Source organism: Atractosteus spatula, unplaced genomic scaffold (genome assembly GCF_055471065.1).
Source record: "Atractosteus spatula isolate fAtrSpa1 unplaced genomic scaffold, fAtrSpa1.hap1 Scaffold_8, whole genome shotgun sequence".
NCBI lineage: Eukaryota > Metazoa > Chordata > Actinopteri > Semionotiformes > Lepisosteidae > Atractosteus > Atractosteus spatula.
The window spans coordinates 47,768-65,000 of NW_028296912.1; the positions used below are offsets into that span (position 1 = coordinate 47,768).

General features: G+C 42.7%; 1 non-coding gene across 1 annotated transcript; it reads left to right on the forward strand.

The window, feature by feature from the left end:
* Positions 1-17,111: 17,111 nt before the first annotated feature.
* trnag-gcc (transfer RNA glycine (anticodon GCC)) lies at positions 17,112-17,182 on the forward strand. The gene has a single exon. It is a non-coding gene; the product is annotated as a tRNA-Gly (tRNA).
* The last annotated feature ends 51 nt before the right edge of the window (positions 17,183-17,233 follow it).

The following is a 17,233-nucleotide window of genomic DNA, read 5'->3' on the forward strand; positions in this document are numbered from 1 at the left end:
TCATATTCTGGATAGCTTGGACTCTGCTGGACTGTGGCTGTATGCCTTGGGCTCCAACCAATAGTCCCACGTACTCCACTTGGGTCCTACACCACTGTCCCTTAGCCAGAGACAGTTTGGCCCCTGCACGGGAGAGCTGGGTCAACACATGCCTGATCTCGGCCAGCATCCATCCTCTGTCCCTTCTTTAGGACAAGGCGTACCGGAAACCCTGCTGTTGACGCAGGAACGATCAGGTCCGATTCGTTTACTACCTGGCAGGCCTGAGGAATCGTCTGACCTGACCGAATGTTCTCGGGGTCGCCGCTTAGAGAGTGGGCATCTGGGTTCACCCGTGTCCACAGCACACTGTTTACTGTGTCCAGCTGGGCGCCCAGTCGAACCAACAGGTCTGCACCAATACAGACCGAATGGGTCAGCTGAGGTGCTACCTGGAAGTAGTGAGCAAACTTCCTTTTTCCGATGGAGATGGAAGCTGCACAGCTTCCTTTGCTCCAAATGGACCTATGAGGTGGGGGTGCCCACCACAGACCCTGTGATTGCGTCACCAGGGTCACCTGACGGCTTCGCGACAGGTCCTCGAACAGACATTCACTGATTATGGACTTCTCAGAGCTGAGGCTGAGAATTACATCATCAACCTGCACTTCTGCCACCTGGACCCCTCCCACCACCATGGGGTGGTAGTCCTTGTCCCCCTGAGGTACCAGGGCGCACAGAAAGGACTCCCATTCATTACCGGACAGGGAGATCCACTCTTCTTCAGGGATGAAAAAGGGGTGTGCTTTACCTGGCGGGTCAAGCAGCTGCTCGGAGCACTGCTCCTGTAAATGGGAGACCGTGGGAGTGCTGGCCTGGGCAGGACTTCCCTGTAGTTTTGGAAAGCAAGAAGAGACATTTATTTCTCGTCCAGAGGAACCAGGAGAATCCTCCAACTCAGCTATGGTGTTCAGTGGGCACTGTGTGATCACAGCATAACCACTGAACCCCCCTTTTTGCTGTACGACAGGCTTAGGGTGCTTGACCTGAGCCCACAATTTTCCACGCTGGCAGTCCACCAGAGGCTCCAGCCTGTCAAGCAGGTCTTGGCCAATGAGTAGTGGCTCTGTTTTAAACCTAGAGATGTAAACAGGATGCACCACGTTCATTGGCCTGAACCTAAGTGCCACCCACACTCGGTGTGTGATCCTGGCATGATCCTGGGTATAGCTGGAAATATCTATCTTACACGGTTCTACCTTAAGTCTGATGCCTTTTCCTTTCGCTACTCGTTTGAGCTCGCTGAGTAGATCGGCTGACATCAAACTAATTTCAGCCCCAGTGTCAACCAGTGCTTCTCTATCTAAGACGTTTTCAAGAGAAACCTTGATATAAATACGCCTTGCTTTGCCTTTCTGGCTGAGATTCCCTAAGAATTGTTGGAAGCCTGCCTTTTCTTTGACTTCAGGGGCGGGGTCAGCGCCCAACTCAGAGTCACAGCCTTCTTCCAGGCAGGAACCCTCCCACCCAATCAGATAGACTGAGGGAGGGGTTTGGGATGGATCCCCGCCTCCTCCAGTGAGAAGGGGCGTGGTCCCACTAAGCTCATTCACGCTTCCGGCATTCAGTGCGGAAGGTTTACCCTGTCCTGATCTCTCAAGCAGGGCTTGTTCAAGCCTGGCCAGGCGGGTTGCAGTCGACTCCCTTCGTCCAGCCTTCTGATAGGCTCTGCCTGTGCCCTTGCCTTCCCCGTAGCGCTCACGGCGGCTCTGACGCTTAGTGCGGTCCTGCCTGCCTATTTTGCGCCGGGGCTTAGCGGGCTCAGGAACCTCAGCTCCCTCGAGCTGAGGCAAGTCGTCAACCCTGCTGGCTTTAGTGGTGAACACGGCCGTTTTAGCAGGTTTTCGCTCTGAGGAAGCAGAGACTTCAGCTCCCCAGGCTTTTTGAGCCAACCTTCTAATGTCAGCCATTTTCATCGCTTTTGCATCAGTGTGCATCACAATCATTTTCCTGATTGAGGGATGCAGATTAGCAATGAATAAACCTTTGAAATTCACGTTCTCTTCGCAACCCTCTTCATTCCGCCCTGCAAAATAAGTGCGCCTAAGCCTCTCATAATAGTCGCGAGGGGCTTCAGCTTTTTCGTGCTTAATATGGTGCGCAGCGGCCACGGCAGCTATGGGATCGATAAAAGCCGAAAATTCTCCGATCATTGCCTGACACAGCTCCTCAAAGCTATTACAGACCTCCGGTCCTTGTCTAGACATCCACTCGTGGACCGCTCGGCTAGTAGTTTTCCTTACTAACATAGCCTTTTCCTGTTCGGACGCTCCGGGCATAAACTGCAAAGTATGTCTCAGCTCATCGATGTAGGTTTCCACATTATTCCCTGACACTGACGGGTCAAACCTTTCTACATCTTTGGCTAACTGCCTCAGGGAGTGGAGGTTAATTTTTACGGTTTCTCCACGGGCAGGGGGACGGCCGTGATCAGGAGCAGGGGGTCTATGCCTGAATTGCATCGCCCTTGCGTCTCGCGCAGGACTCGGCGATCTCCCCCATGCCGATCCGACCACAGACCCTGGCCGGGAGAAACCTCCTCCCGGCGCGCTGGGTGAGCGCTCCGGGCTGCTAGGTGGGCTGGCATGCAAGTGGGATCTAGCCTGTTTTGCTTCCAGTACGGCAGCATCTAACTCCTTTTGCCTTTCCTGGCTGAGCTCATTTAAACGCTCAATTTCTTTTTCTTTTTCTTTCAAGCTCGCTTCCAGGTCTCTCCTAGCTACCTCAGCCGCAGTTTCTCTAGCAGACAGGTCATCTAATTTACCTAAAACTTCCCTGAGTCTGTCTTCACTTTCCTCATTTTTCACTCTCTTTTCTCTGATTATATCCAACAACTCAACTCGCTCCGCCTTATATCTTTCTAGCTTTCCCTGAAGCTTTTGAAACTTTGTCAGCTCGGACAAAGACAGTTCCAGCTGTTTAGCTAGATTTAAGGCGAAACTCGATAGGACCTGAACTGCGTTCACGGACCCTCCTGTGTTAAGCTGGTTCGCTACCTTAGCTACTAAATCTACTTGCAGCTTCTCAATATCATCAAAGTTCAACTTTTCGATACCGCTCCAGTAACCAGGATTGTCGTCGCTAGAAATAGTACTTATAAGCGACTCCACTTCAGACATTTTAGCAGCCATTGTCATTACGTCAGAGAAACTTTAAGAGTATTACTTTTTTTTCTTTTACCAAAATACAGTATGGAATCTAAACACCCGAGCAGATGGATTTCCAATCAGTACACGTTACACTAAACGCTAGAAAACAGGGGGATTTCTTTACGCAGTTATCAGCACACCCGGTATTCGCGTATAGAAGCCGCGGTGCTGTGCTGAACTTGAACTCACAGCAATATCAGTTATTCTGTGCGATTGATTCTCATTTCATTCTAAACTCGCCCACCCAGGGACGCCATTAAATGTAGTGGTTTGATGGGTTTACTGAGACAATTATCAATTGTAGCAGTAATCACGAGGTTGTTCGTTGGGGCTTTTAGAAAATCAATCGTCAGAACAACTAACAACGCACACACACGGGTTCAATACACGAGATACATTTATTAATATAAACTGTGCACCAAACATATACTAGTCTGCCTGGATACGAGCGGCAGACCTTACTGTGAGGGTTATCAATATACAAGGTATATAATCTCGAAGAGATGCAAACACAAAGAGATACACAACAGAGAATATATGTCAATATATATCGTTCGGTTACCAAATCGCTAATCAGTGTTATTACCCACTGTTACTCTAAACTCGGAAGTAAATACATTACTCATGAATTAAATTGATAACAACTTGTGTTGAGGTACAATTAAATTCTCGAGACGCAATGTAGAACATGGGGTTTACTTATCCACTGTGTTTGGATTTGGAATTTCCCGGCACGAACACCAAACCAGCTGACAGGCTCTGTTGCAGCGGTTGTCCAATGGGCGTTGTGTCGGCGTCCTCTGGCTACCGGCCAACCAGTCGAGGTGCAGCTCGGAGTAGGACGGGCGGAGGAATCTGAATGCGGCGCGCAGGGCAGTCGTTGCTCCGAGGGGATCTACCAGCAGTCCGGCTGGCTAGTAGAAAGTCTCTATGCACAGAGTGTGACCGCGAGTCCTCACAAGTCACTCTTTTGCCTGGGAAGAAGCTGGTTCGTTCCCGGTCCAGCGCTGCTTCTGAATAAGCTATTCAGGTTGTCGACGAGGGTCCAACTGTAGGCTGCCGTTGATCAAGCGGAGCATTCACGTTGGTAGAATTCTGAATACGTACGGGATCCTCGGCCTCGCGTTTAGAACAAAGTCCAAGTCCTTTTGCAGACAACAGCAGTTGTCACGTGATTGTCTCTGAGGATGCGTGAAAATGGCCAAGGAGAGCCCAGAACTGAGCTTGCGCTCCCTTTTTGATCAAGACCCAGATGTGTGCTGATTGGTTGAGAGTTTGGCGGGCATTGGAGACCCACGTGGTATTACCACGCCCTGCCAGTCCCTGATTGGTTGGTCAAGGTGAGATATAAGTCACTTACTCTTGACACTTAGAAATGCAGTCCAGATGTCCATTCGGCACTCCCTAGACAGATAGGCGCCAGTGGATGACCATTGATCATGATAGCCAGGCTTAGCTAATTGCATCCCCGTCTGGGAGCTTGCTTCTTATCAAAAGAAAAACATCTTAAATCAGCTTGCATGAATTCTTTCTCTGTGGCTGCACCACAGAGATAGAGGGTGAGATGGGGCCTCCTTTAGGAGCATACCAAAGCTTAATTCTGTCTTATTAACAAGCATTGCCACTACAATAGTTTAAAGAAAAAATACACACCAGTCTTCCATTTCTCCCTAAACATTTTAAGCATGAAAGTTTTATGAAACGGTACCCAAATATGTGATTGCTGTATAGAATGAATTTTAATTTTTAAAAATTATTTAAGACGAAAATTAAGCTGTTTACATCTTCCGCCTGAGAACAGTCACCCGTTGCTACCCAACGCAGAAACACAGCCACTAACTAGCAAAGAGAGGACATTAGCTAGCCAATATGATAAAGAAATAAATGATTATTTTGTTTATTTCTTTTGCACATTTATTTGAACATTTCCATCGATTGTACAAGCACTTGGAAACTGTCCAATCCCTAGTTCATCAAGCATTTACCGGTCTGGTGCCGGTCTGTGTCTTCTAGGATATAATGCCAGCGAACTCTTGTTTTTATGTCCACTATAACTACGCTGGGCAAACGTTCCGAGGTCAAATTCTTCCAGCACGGGGGCACCTTTAAAGCGGAGACGACGGCACCGAATTTTTTTGGCGCGCCTTCTCTTTAAAGCCCTGGCCAAATATGAAGACAGTACGTACAGTTATAATTCAAACGGAATTAAAAACTACACATCCCAGTTACCATGGTGGTGCTTGTGATCATTGCATTTAACCAACGAAACAGGGCGAAAAATCAGTCACATGACTTTGGGGCAGAGTTTCGAAAGCTTAACCTATCAGCAACAAAACGAAATTTACACGATAGGCTACCTCAAACTGTCAGTTACACGACTGTGTATGTCGCTTAAGCCACTCCTATTTGGCATTTTAGTTATGGAGGCGAGAAGACGCCCCCCACCCCCCCCCCCTCTCTGGGTGTCTGATTTGCCGCCATCTTTAACTGTTCGGTGTCCGAATCGGAGTAGCTACGCATACGAAATAAAGTTAATCCCAACTACAAAACATATATTTTTGTGGTAAGAGGGCGCAAAACATCAGTATTTACTGCTATTAATTACTGTACGATTTATAGTTGAAATCTGAGCCTAGATATAAAGTTAGATATAAAGTTAAAATCTCGACAAAGCAATGTAGGAAATACAGAGAAAATAAATCCTTTCTGACATCTAAAATCAGTTTCGATCAAGGTCTCTAAAACGAACAAGAAAAAGAGGATTTTCGGAGGGCAATTACGCTGTGTTTATATAGAATAACTGATTTATGAGCAATCTAATTTCTTGTTCGTTTAAAACAGTGAAATGTCAGCTGCAAAAGATCGCACCAGAAACAGCACTCTCTCTGCCTGTCATAGACGTTCAGGAAAGGCTGAATGAAGTCATGTCAAGTACAATAATTCGGTGATCAATAATAACAGTTGTAGGACAGTATATAAGGAGGATAAGGATTTTGAAGTTGACTCGAAATCTGATAGGTAACCAGTGCAAGGACTTGAAAACAGGTGTAATGCATCCCTGATAGGATTCTTGCTGTCATATTCTGAACATATTGAAGATTGCTCAGTGTGGATTTAATTTCCCCAGTGAACAGGATGTGCATTTATTAATTCTAGAAAAAAAGCCTTTCTTGATTTCTCTAGTTCCCTTTAAAATAAACTATTATTCCACAATGCAGAGTATTACATGGCCAGTATTTACACATGATATTTGTGATTTAAAGAAATTAACACAAGCAGCTTTTGGAGATTTAAGTGTTGGCTGAGTTATTGCAGGATAAAAGACTAGAGATGTTGGCAAGAAGAAGATAATTTGGGGAAAGCTGAGGAATACACTTATAACAAGAACACTTCCTAATGGGGTTAGGCATACTTTTGATGAAGATGATGAAGTTAACAGACTATATGTTTACATAGATACTGAAATAAGGATTGTATTTTAGATTATGTGTAGTTTCTGGCATTGAACTGTGTGTTGGATGCACATGAATTGAAGGAGTGGGCAAACATAGCTGATGCGGATCCACAGAGCCAGCATATTAAGATGTTTATAATTAGAGGCAATTTGTTTAAATAACTAGGTATGGATACTGATGTGCAAGAGAGGTGGAAAGGCTGTTTCCTTAAGCCAGCACTATTAAATATTTTATTCTCAGTGAGATGCTGCCATTTCATCGTGGGTTTCTAACACTGTGTATAGTTCCATCCACACAGTGCCTTTACTTCCATCCATTTCTAATCTCTTTATCCAGTACAGAGGATTTGGAGCCTATCCCAGTAAGCAACGGACCCTGGACATAGCGCCAGTCCATCACAGGACAGACAGACACAAACACACACACACCAGGGCCAGTTTTCCCATAAACCAATTAACTTACCAGTATGTTTCGGAGTGCGAGAGGGAGTCATATCACACATATGGAGAAAAACCATGTAACCCAGAGAGAACATGTAAAACCCCCACACACAGGATGGCAGGAATTGAACCTAGGACCCCAGTACTGCAAGATAGCAATGCTAACCACTTCGCCACCATTATAAATGGATGGGTATCTTAGTTATCTTTCTAGTTCACAGGTTTGCATGCATAATTTAATTTTGAAAGCCACTAAGACATGTCATGGAAATATAACTATCAAGGAAGCCACAAGAGAGAGTTCTCACCTGAGTAAGGTCTTTATTTCAATATTGCAATATTGGGAGCCCTGCTACCACTTCGCAAAGTGCAACCAAAGACTCAATTTGTTACAAGCAGTATAGGGTTTTTATAAGACGTTGCGCTGTAAAAAAGTTCAGCACGTGGTCCCTTCTAAAACTTCCCCTTTCTCTAAGAGAAAACAGATTACATCATAGAGCGAGAGAAGAAAAACTAGATTTGTTATTCAAAGCTTATCAGTTACTTTCAGCTAATTCTAATGACCCAGACAGCATATATTGTTTTGGTACATTGTCTTCTAAACTAACCTAAACAGTGTACTTTGTTGACAAACTGTTTTCTAAAATTCTGCACGTACTGTAGCACAGCAGTTACATCCTTGAAATATATTATCTAAAAGCACCAATATATTTTTTTCAAAGCTCTCTACATTTTTAAGAATCAATTTACTTATTAGATTTCCACTTCAATTCCCTCCTTTTTATTCTTGAAAATGATTAAAAGTTAGATTCTTCATATGGACTCCCAGGAGGCTCCCATACTTCGGATTCTTGCGTTCTTATCAGAACATACTGATGCACAAACATATTCATTACCATATTTCAAAGCATTGGAATAATATATTTCGTACAGCAACACAAAAACAGGAAGACAAGTATCACAGCCCCTATAATCGGTGTTAGTAACTTAAAGAAAAACATTCCCCCTGGCCCAAACCGTGATTTTAACCAGGAGAGAAATGGGTGAGGCTGTAGAATGAGGCATTAAAGCACATACATAACAAGATGCATTACATTTCTTTAACTTTACTGTATGATTTATAAATTTATACCACAAATTACTCCTATCCCCCTCATTATCAGTTTCATTCAGCCAGTTTGTATACAAAGAGGCTTCGCGTTTAGATTCTTCCTCTTTCTGGGTGGTGACAGGCTTCCACATAAAAAGGAAAAAGGCTGGGCACATCAGTCCCAAGCATGTGATCCCCATCTGTGCTTGTGCACTTTGCTCAGTTCGTTTACAGTGGGAAGCATGAATCCAGGGAACCCTTTCCGTGACTTTCACAGCAGTCGCAGTGGTCAGCAGCCTTGGTACGGCCCCCTCCACCTGAGCGAACACCACCTCTTTTTCCTGTCTTTCACCAGAATCCAGTCTCCTTATTCATGCATTAGTTCTTACAGCACAGGTAAATCCCTGTGGGCTGGAGCCCAGCATTTTTCTTAGGGTTTTTTTTTTACAAGATTGGTCAACAGCTGGGTCACCTAAACAGCTGTCTATCACCCTAATAGAGAATGGCCTAAAACTGTGATTATAGCGAGGAGCATACAGTTATTTCCATTCTAATACATCTGAGTTACACTCAGACTAAAAGCAGGGCTATTTACCCATGCCAATAAACCTAAATAATCACCTCTATCAAAGGGGATTACTCCCATGAGCATCTTTTATAGCAATACAATCCCAACATGAGCTCTGATTATTATTTGTGGCTGACTGATAAAGTATTGATTCCATATCCCCATTTTATCAAAGTAAAGCTCCTTACACTTAACAGGTACACTGTCGCCCCCCCTCAGGAAGCTCAACAAACACAGAAACAGTGACAATATAATAATTAATGTTCACTCAGTCTCTGGTGCAGTGGTTCGGTGTCGGCGCAATGCGTAGATCCAGCGATCTCATCCTGTCACTCAGATGGCAGAGTCGGTAGTCAGTTGCACTTGATATGGTCCTTCCCAGCAGGGTTGCAACATCAGGCAGGGTATATCTTCCTCACCACACCCACTCGCCAGGTATCAGGTCGTGTCTTCCCTCTACTGGAGGTCTCCAAGTGTCCAGCACCTGTTCACCAGCCCCGTGCACCACTTCAATTAACAACCTACAAAAAAACCTACAATACTACAATAGAGAATTAGCAAATTCAACAATCCATTAGCCAAATTCGTCCCTCCAGGAAGTTTCGTTGATTGGCCTGTGATGATATCAAACAGGCTCTATTACACAGTTCTGTTTGATCCAGCCCGCATCCCATGGCGCTCCTTCAGTCTGATGTCTAGTCGATCTTTTAGAGTTCTGTTCCTTCATTCCACTGTTCCAGCAGACTGAGGGTGATCTCAGTCCATCTCACCCCGAATAATCCAGCCACAGCCTGTCCCTTGATCATAATACAAGCGGTAGGGCAGTGCCCACCGAGGGCTTATCTCTGTTATCAAGTGTTTGGTAGACACAGAGGCAGTGGCAGCAACCCACTGGGAAAACAGATTATAAGAGCCCAGGTTTCTCTTGACAATTGTCAATTTGCCAGTGCATGAAAGGTTCCTCAGGAGCAGGCCTTTTGAGCTGTAGCACCCGCACCTGAACTGTAGCTGAGTTCCTTTGATAAGCATCACATTGAGATACCACATAAGTGGCTACTGCTTCAAACACGGTCCCCACCCAGGTTTGGGTAACCAGCACACCATTTCTCACACCCAGGTGTCCGACAGAGTGCATTTGTCGAGCTACAAAGGGCATTAGGCTGTGAAGGCATGCAGGGCGTCCAGTGTGCTGGCAGCACCACACCCAATCATCATGAAGCACCACACTCTTTTCTAACCATGTCCTTTTCTCTGCTTTAGAGGCCTCAGCCTGAATATCCTGTAGCTGTCCCCTTTTCACCAACAGAGGTCTCACAGGGGTCTCAGACTCCTGCTCTACCAGGACTGCTCACCTGACAGCTGCATCTGCAAAGTTGTTCCCTCGAGTTACTGGAAACATTTCTTTATTATGTGATTTACACTTTACCACAGCTACTTCAATAAGCAGCTGCAAAGCTTCTAACAGTTCAGAGACAAACCCAGCATTCTTAACTGGAGTCCCTGCCATGTTGGGGAAATCCCTATTCCTTCACTGCCATCCAAAATTGTGGCATCCACCAAATGTATATATACAGTCTATATAAATTGCTACAATTTTCCATTTAGCATATTTACAAGTTTCAATTAAATATTTTCATTCGGTCTGCTAGTTCTACACCAGATTATTCACAGTTTATACAGCCAGGCAGGTAGCCTGCACAACACATAAACACGGCCCCTTGGCCACCGCATCAAGGGGTCCTGAATAATAATAACCCACCAGACGATGCCTATCTCCATGCTCCTGCACCAGCACAGCAGCTCACAACCCATTTCTTTCACTTACATACAGATTACATACAGATGATCCGTCTGAGGGAATCCAGTCCAGGGCCAGTGCCTGCAAGAAAGCTTGTCTCAAAACATCAAAACCGGTTTCTGCTGCAGGGGTCAAGGCAATTTTGTCTTTAGACTGCACTACCCCCCTTAAACCAATACGTCACTAGACAAGCTGGTTCTGAGAAGGCATTCACCCTGGCTTTATCATGTAGTTGGTTTTATACTCCTTTTTTTTCAAGATCCAGTACTTGGAGTAGCCCGGCCTTATGGATTCCCTCATTAGGTAAAACAATCACAATATCACATAACTCTATTAAGTTAGTTTACATAAATGCTATTTCATGCAGTAATTCCTTATAAAATGCTGCAGTCTGGGCCTAAAATAGGTCTGGGGTGTCCCCCACCCACATCAGTAGTTGAAACTGTACATCTTTACCCAAGCAGACTGTGACAGCTTATATTTGCTTTAAACACAACCCTTGCACCCCTTCTCCTGTAGCCTCCTGTTACCCGTTAGAAAACTTTATATCACATTTTTATGCTGTTTTAGTCTAAAAGTAGGACAGCTGTGCTCCTGTGTCCCCCAGTTACTGCACACTGTAAGATTATTTCACTTTTATTTCAATCCTGAGATAAATTTAGGAAGGCTACAGAGGGGTTTACTAGATTAAAACTTTTAGTTCACGCACGGCTCTCGTTTCAGCTTCTGACATGTTCTTTAATTGTGAATTCAAGCCTCTTTCTTCCAATTTCTCCAAAAAACACCTTTTTTTTAGTAACTGCACACCAGCTTATTAGTAGTTTTGTCTTTGGGGTTTTATATCTCGGTATAACATGAAAGTCGCACAATAATTTCGACAAACTGGCGGCTCCCTTTTCTCCTCCTTGGGAGTCTTTTTACCTCCCATTTGCAGCGCTCGCACTTCTGCATGCATGCTTCGCGAGTTATTAAATCAAATCTCTCTCCGCTGTCCGTAATATCAGGAAAGCATAGTTGTACATTCTTGGCAACATCAGGTTTAACACACTCAAGTAAATTTGTTTTATTACTGTGGAAGTATCTTCATTCACTTCCTTTTCATCGGCTAACCCCGAGTATACTATCCATAAAGCTATAAACATTTCTGTAAAATCTGAAAACATCCTCACTTCCTTCTGCTGACATGCTGTTACTTTTCTCTAATCAGTTTTCGGTGGGTAATGCTCTTTCAAAAATCTCCACACTGATTCCCACCCTTCTCCCAGATTCTCTCTCAAGGCGTTCTATTTCTTCTTTTGCTTTTTCTTTTTCTGCATATATAACTTCCTTTTGTTCAGCCATTGCTTTTAGCTTTTCCATCAGGGATTTTTGCGTCTCATCTATGATATTCTGTTGAATTCTCAAATATTCCTCTAACTATTGTTTATTTTTATCCAAATGTTCATACACTTTTCTACATTCCTGTTCAGCCTAAATTCCGTCTGACAGTCAATATTTCTTTTAAGTTTCACTTTGGATTAATCAAACTTTTTTTCTTCACACCAAACCATTTTCACGTCTCCCACGCGCCCCGCGGAATCCCCCAGTCGAGACAAACTGACGAACTATCACAATTCGGGAACACGGACCAGGTTCCAAATCCTGGCTTTAAATACACAGTTGAATCGAGTTACCATTTTCGGCTCTTCTGCGAGTACAGTTCTAGTTACTACCTTCAGCCGTACTGCAGTCGTGTACCAGGATGCAACACCTGGATTTTTTCGCACGGGCAGGGCGAGACGCTACTCCTTCAGCAATCCCTCTTTTTCTACCCCACCTTCACAAAACAGGCATCTAAAACACATACACCATTAACTCATTTTTTCTGTTGTACTTGCTTCAGCTTCAGGAAAACCCTGAACCCACCACAGCAACATGGAGAGGACAAGGGACTTTTTAGAAAAGAGGAGTCCTTACCTCTTTTTAGAAGCGTCCGCCTATCTTTTCCTCTCCATGTCCGTGTGGTTTAATTTAGATGGATACTTCTTCATCATTTGGGTCATGTATCCGCCAATCTGCCTCCTCCTTTTTAGAGGACGTTGTAAACCTTTAGGAACAATATGATCTAGCAACAAGGTTATGTCACTGTAATTAGGCTTAAGACAATCGAGAACAAGGCTTGCCTTTCTTCTAAATTCTTTACGGTCATCAGGCAATTTAGGAAAAGACTTAACTAATGCAAATAATTCACTAGGAGACCAATGTCAATGTACATATGCTGGAGTTCCTTCTGGACCTGGAAAAGTGCACATTGGCATTTCACAAACAAGTGAAAAGGCTTTGGCTCCGGACCGCTTTCTAATTTCGGTGGAGACTTTTTCTTTTTAGTACGCATGGCCATGACTTTAGCTGCAGCTTGCTGTTCTTTACTTTCAAGACTAGTCTTTTTTGAAGCTTCCCATTATTTCTGTGATTCCTCTTTCCATTCCATAAGTTTTCCAATTCAATTTCTTTCCTTTCTTCTCCTTCTCTTCTAAGTTTCCCCTTCTTCAGGAAACTTCTTTTTCCTAATTCAACTTTCCTCTGTCGATTCTGATTCACTTACAAAGATAGTTATAGTTATAGTTATATACTTCATAGTTATGGGCCCCTAATTATCATATATAAATTATGTGCAAGTTCCCTTACACCTATTACCCTAGCTTTACAGTTCATGAACATAATTTTTTTTACTCTAACCCAGGCTATAATTGTTTCTCTGAATTTGTCGTACATGTACTTTTGCTGGACTGCTCGGTCCCATTTTCGTCTCTGAATTTAATTTTCCCATTTTTACCGATCGGTGCCTTACTAAGAACCTTATCACATTAACTACTCCGCAGAGCAAAAACCACACGTCTGTGTTAAGATAAGTTCTTTATATGAGTCCTGGACTCATCAAACCCGCGTGAGAACACCCCTGTGGCTCGCTTCTCAAACTATTAATTTTAAAGGATCACTTACTGACGTCAGACAACTGCCAATTCTCCAGACGCGTCTCTGGAAGGATAAACAGTTTATCCTCCGAGGTTCGTCCAATTTGCTAAAATTGTCCGGGTCCGGATGGAGTTTCAGCAGCCGTTCGCGCTCAGGTTTGTGATCCCGGACGAGCCCCCAAATTGTCATGGAAATATAACTATCAAGGAAGCCACAAGAGAGAGTTCTCACCTGAGTAAGGTCTTTATTTCAATATTGCAATATTGGGAGCCCTGCTGCCACTTCGCAAAGTGCAACCAGAGACTCAATTTGTTACAAGCAGAACAGGGTTTTTATAAGACGTTGCGCTGTAAAAATGTTCAGCACTTGGTCCCTTCTAAAACTTCCCCTTTCTCTAAGAGAAAACAGATTACATCATAGAGCGAGAGAAGAAAAACTAGATTTGTTATTCAAAGCTTATCAGTTACTTTCAGCTAATTCTAATGACCCAGACAGCATATATTGTTTTGGTACATTGTCTTCTAAACTAACCTAAACAGTGTACTTTGTTGACAAACTGATTTCTAAAATTCTGCACGTACTGTAGCACAGCAGTTACATCCTTGAAATATATTATCTAAAAGCACCAATATATTTTTTTCAAAGCTCTCTACATTTTTAAGAATCAGTTTACTTATTAGATTTCCACTTCAGACATCAGGTACTACTGTTGTATTTATGAAAAAGAAACAAAACAAAAAACATACTAACAACTGTGCCATCCTACTCCTTAGTTAATACATTTTATTATTCATAAACAGTTAACATTGTTAGCAAAATATTTTGAATTATATTTAACCCTATTTTTTCTTTAGTTTTGTATTTAACTTTAATTTAATATTATTGATTGCTAATAGTTTATGCTAACACCTAACTTTCTTAATTAGATGTATTTAAAACAGTGAACTAAGTGTAACATACTATTCAGAAATACAATCGAAAATAGTTTTGTGGTGTTTGTATGGATGAAACGTTTCTAAAATGTATAACGTAACAAAATTAAAGACGATTAAAATCTGTAATCTTTCCACTTGTAATGTCATTAGACAGAACAACACGTTTCTGGTTTGTTTTAATTAGTATTAGTTAGTAGTTAGTAGTTTTAATTTAATTAGTATTGCAATTCGCACTGATTCCCTTGCGAAGATATGGACTTAAGAATATTCGTGCCTGGTCAAAAAATGGCATTAAGCACTTAAAATTAATATGGTTAATAATAGTAAACTGTAACATGCTGTAACAAGATCGGTTAAACTGCGAAGAAAATGCTTTCAGAGGAAATGTTTCAGGTGTGAAGAACATAGATCTCCAATGCAATTTCAACCAAACCTGTTCGCACACACCCTGCCCCCACTACCATTAGAATATACACAAAGCACTGAAATCTTTCGAGCTAATGATCAGGTGACCCGAGAGAGAGCGAGAGAAACACCAAGGGGTGCGGAACCAGGGAACTATTTACATGGAAAACGGGCGATCTCCCCAGACTGTCCGCCCGTTTCACTGTTACCTGGATACCTCTTTATTTAGAACTCACTAACACTGATTTTTAGTTTCGAAGGATTCAAGTAGGGTTTTAGATGAAAGGCAGCGACCTTAATCAAGCCCAAATCATAATTGAACCCATTCAGAGCCTACATTACATTTTAGCGTTTCATTCTGAGCAGAAGACCCTCACACCTGAAGAAGGCTTGCGTTTTCTCTCTTCTCTTTTAAGCATGTGTACAATGTGTAATACAATTACAATGTGTAATTACAATGCGAATCGTATGAGGGTGGGGGGGAGGTGTCTTTCGCTGGAAATCTCGCCTGCTTCTACTTTACGAGTACAACCCCCTCTCTGCCGGAGTGCTGGCTGTGACGAATTAAACCGGTTTCACAGGTTTCAATCACAGACCATGTGACATGGGAGTCAGGAAACTAACACACAGCACCACCGGATTTGATAACACTATAAAAACGCTATAAAATAATGTGACTAGGCACAGAACAAGTTTACAGCACAGTACAATAATAAATGCTGACCATGACTTTAGAAACATAAATTGCCTTACACTCAATTTAAACACAAGCTGTCTTTAGCCCTCTAAGCTGGTTCATACAGAAATGTAGAGATCCAGGCTCAGAACACGCAGCTTCATTAGCGAATACATATGCAGACATATGCAGACGTTTTACAGAGGATGGATTTTTAGAAACATCCCATCAGTGACATCACTGAAGTCAACTCCTAGGTACTGTAACTGTCGTGTGGATAGTTTCACAAGAATCAGACAAAGGTTTAAGCATCGCTTGTTCTAGATAAAACTGCAAAAAAAACAACAACAACCCATAATGTACTTCTTTGCAGCTCTGTTTGCCCAAATCATATATTCACAACGTGAAATCTAGAAAATAATATTACGTAACCAAAATCCGCAATATGAAAACAGAACCTTTGTAATTGTTGATGGATGATGTACTCGTAACATTTTTTCAAGACGAACTACAACATTTAAAAAATGACTTGTATGTACTTGATATCTCTAATCAATCCACGGGTCCCTGCACAAAACGAAACTAAAACGCATACCGTTTCGCGCTTCTTATTAGTTGCTCAAAAGTAATTTGACCGTATGAAATGTATAATATAAACCTAGAAACATATACGTGAGCAGTACTTAAGCACTGTAGTATCGGTGTTAAGACATACCTCTCAAATACTGTAAATCAAGTTAAAAATATCTCAAGACCGATTCTGGTCATAATGAAACCATGTTTCGTGTATGTTTTCTTTAAAGTACCGAGACCAGCCATATACTGTATGTTTATGTTCCAAAATTAATATCGTTTATGGCCTTCACACGCGTTGCAGTATGCTCCTATTCTTTTTATCCTCAGCTACTAAGATTTCCCTTCAGTGGTAAAATTAGATATGAATATTCAATACTTAAACGGGCACAGTTAAGACATTAAATATACATATACATACTGTATACAGTACAGTTTTCATACGGTAATATGTTTATGTTCCTAAATCAATCTCTTTTATGAGCATGTGAAAGGCATGGTGAATCGATTCTCAAAAATTACTGTACTTTGCATGATTGGAAACAAATGCGTGATTGCGAAATGCTGTGGTGTTACTTTTACAAAGACGGTCAATGAAAAAAAGAATGTTGACCAGGGCAATACTTTGAGTTTACACTTACAGCTTGTCCAAGGTCATTCATTATTAATACTATTAGTAATATCTTCGTTAAAGACTTTGATGGCCACAGCTCAAACATGAGAGGTTGAGCTTTATTAGCTCCACCTTGCGGAAATTCCGGATACTATTATTTTGCTTGTCGTATTATAGGAGAATTTACGGCAACTCGCGGTATTTACCGGTAGCTTGCGGTAGACTGCGTACAGCGTACCGCAAAATAATGCAGTATCACCCGCGCATTTTGAATGGCTGCATCTGTAGGCTGCCAAAAGTCTCCGAAACCAAATTTTGATAGCAGAAAATTCTCACTCGTCCAGAAGTTCCCTTGGGACCCAACATCCAGCACAGAGTGGTAAAAAAGCGTCTTTTTTGTAGACCCTTGCAGCGTGCATTGGTGGTTCAGTGGTAGAATTCTCGCCTGCCACGCGGGAGGCCCGGGTTCGATTCCCGGCCAATGCAGTGGCTTTTGCAGCGAGCAGCTCCATCACTTGCATCCCCTTTCAACTCGCA